Source organism: Pinus tabuliformis, chromosome 6, assembly GCF_031772625.1.
Source record: "Pinus tabuliformis cultivar Carrire ecotype Pingquan chromosome 6, CPIR1, whole genome shotgun sequence".
NCBI lineage: Eukaryota > Viridiplantae > Streptophyta > Pinopsida > Pinales > Pinaceae > Pinus > Pinus tabuliformis.
The window spans coordinates 627,765,684-627,768,680 of NC_142292.1; the positions used below are offsets into that span (position 1 = coordinate 627,765,684).

The 2,997-nt window shown below is 40.7% G+C and overlaps 1 long non-coding RNA gene across 1 annotated transcript; it reads right to left on the minus strand.

Annotated features, from left to right (window-relative positions):
• Nucleotides 1–216: 216 nt before the first annotated feature.
• On the minus strand, nucleotides 217–1,678 carry LOC149260191 (uncharacterized). The gene is made up of 2 exons (XR_016248062.1): nucleotides 1,327–1,678; nucleotides 217–607 (listed from the first exon to the last, which is right to left on the minus strand). It is a non-coding gene; the product is annotated as an uncharacterized LOC149260191 (long non-coding RNA).
• Between the last annotated feature and the right edge of the window lie 1,319 nt (nucleotides 1,679–2,997).

A 2,997-nucleotide genomic window follows, 5' to 3' on the forward strand; every position in this document is an offset into this window, starting at 1 on the left:
CCCTTGTTCCGTCTCTGCTTGAGCCTTTGTCTTTATCTCTATGCCTGCCTCTGTCATGGTCCTCAATGCTTCTTCCGTCATGCACCCTATCCTTAACTCTATCAAATTCCTTGCCTTCCCGGGTTTGTCTCATCCGCTTGGAGCGAGGAGAGGGCGATCGAGAAGGAGACTTAGGGGACATCGCTCGTTTGAGAGATCGAGCTCGAACAGGAGACCTTGCCTGAATGGGAGATCTCGATTGGACTGGAGACTTCACATGAACATGAACCTTTGTTCCACCGGGAGACCTGGTCCTTGCAGCTGTCCTCGGTGGAACAGGAGATGTTCGCCGATATGGTGACTTTCTACTAGTGGGAGATTTTGAACGCGACGACCTCCTCCTACTTGCTCGAACAGGAGATAATGACCGTGATGGCCTCCTCCTACCTCCTCGAACGGGGGATAATGACCGTGATGGCCTCCTCCTCCCTCCCCGAACGGGAGATAATGACCGCGATGACCTCCTCCTCCATCCCCGAACTGGAGATAATGATCGCGATGACCTCCTCCTAATTGGAGACCTTGAACGTGCAGGGGACCTGGCTCGAACAGGTGACATTGAAAGAACCTGTACAAGGACATGATAGCAAACATACAAAAAATATAAATGACGTACTTAATAAATAAGGACATGTTTCCCAACAATACGTCTAATTTCAGAAAATTTGCGAAAATCACAGGTTTTTCACGCAACCATCTGCTTCCTGAGACAAAAAGCTGAAAAAAATGATATTCGAACCCGGATGTCTATGAAGTGTAAAACATCTGAGATGCAGGTAAGTTGACTGTATCAATATAGCAATGCTACAACATTCACCGCCAAATCAAAACCCTTTGACATCTGCATCTCTATATGAATTCAAGAATGAGAAGTCAACGACTTTAAAGAACAAGGTAATTCATAAACCCTAAAAACAATTACATAGGTTCAAAACCTGTAAAATTGGGAGATGTGCACCTCGAAGGTTTTAAAGACTCTTGACGTTTCACCAGCCTAGGTTAAAAGGGTTGAAACTAGTTATCCGTAAACTCTACGAAATGCCAAGGTGAGACCAATGTAATAGATTCCCTTAAAAGACTTTGGTGAATGACAGACATCCGTGGCCACCGAACCCTAAACCTTAGTATAACATACACCACAGAGTTCTTGTTGCTATGCATAAGATTGCATCGATCGAACACTATCTGAAGGTTAATCGGACCAAAATTAACTCGGGAATTAATTATTTCAATGAATATGGCACAGGGTTTAAATGAAACGAATTTGAACTGCTGAAAAAAGCATACCTACGAATAACAGAGATTTAGGTTCTGTCCCTTCTCCCCTCTCGTAAAATCAAATGGAAGTGTCTTATGCCGGAGCTTATCTGGTTACTCTGCAACGTTCGGAGTGGAGCATTGTAATGAAGAAATTTCACCCAATAGCACTGTTTTTCATTCGTGGCTTAGAATGGCTGCCGCCAATCCTTTACCGGATGCCCTTTGATTTCATGGCAGTGTTCACCATTTGATTTCATAGCAGAGTTCCAAGCTAGCGTGATGCGATCTAATTGGGATTTTTTTGCTTTTTCCTTTTCTCTATTTCTTAATTAAAATATTTGTTTTTTTTATGGAAAGAGTTAGGAAAAAATTTGGTAAATAACTCCATCAAGGGCATTTTGTCTACAAACTATCTAATGTGGTTCATTATTAGGACAAGATGGATAGGATCATGAATGAATGAATGAATTTTCTTTGAACCATCTAATGTGGTTCATCATTAAAACAAGATGGATAGTCAGATCATGAATGAATGAATGAATTTGTAACGTCCACAAGACTAAAAATAGTCTATGGAATCTCCAACCTCCCTGTTTTTCGCCTTTTGCAATTCAATCATTTTTTACTCAAATTAATGATGAGTTGACTCAACCTTCTAACCATCCCCTTAATGTAAAGACAATGTCAAGGAACCAATGTTAATATATTGTCGTAACTATCTCTAATATCTCTGAAAGCATCACATTCCAAAATGAAATGTTTTTTCCGATTCCACTGCGCCAGAAGTGCAAAAAGTACACACTCGTTCTTCCCAAGCTTTTTTAGGTCTTTTCCACTGACTTGTTTCACACTGAAGTTGATGCGAGTTAGTTTTTAATTGACCAATAAGAATCTTTTATGTCCATGGAATGCTAGCTCCAATGTACTCTTTTTGTTGGAGATCACAAGTGGGATTGAATTCCTGAACATAGTACTTCTTCTTTCTGCCTAACTATTTTCCCCATATACACTTACAGAGCTTTTGCATAACAAAATTCTTTAACTTCTTGTTATTTGTGGGACAAGGATTGAGGTAAATATCCATTTCTGCATCCAGTTGTTGTTTTGTCTCATCCATGATTTCTTTCTTTCACTCGTGCCTTCATTGAAGATAACTTTAGGTCATCTACCTACTCTCATTTGCTCAATTATTTTTAGGTACATGTTGACACCTAATCATTGAGATTGGGTGAAGACTTGTAAACAATGTAAATAGTAAATAATGGAAAATAAAGAGCCACGGGAGGTGAAGCCTAAGAGTCACTCCCTCATGTATATAACCATGAGTAATCTTAATAAATAAACACAATTCATTTGAGGAGTTACCTCCTGGCCTGACATGGTATAAGAGCCAACGCCATTTTTGGCTTCCCTCTTTGCCCTTGTAACTCCCTTCTGTCATTTCTGTTGTCTACGATATTCTTCATTCTTATGCTCTTTGTCCTCTGCATAATAATCTGGTGTAACGTTTCTCACCTACATAGGTCCCTGTCCCTCGATTGCGCACTACCCTCCCTACTGTGCGGCCTCCATACACATCTCGGACTCGACTCCCATACGCTGCTCCTTCATATCCCTGATTTCTGTTGAATGGATGTCCAACATTGCCATAGTATGCCATTTTGTCCTTGAATGACTCATAACCTCTTGGGTACTCTG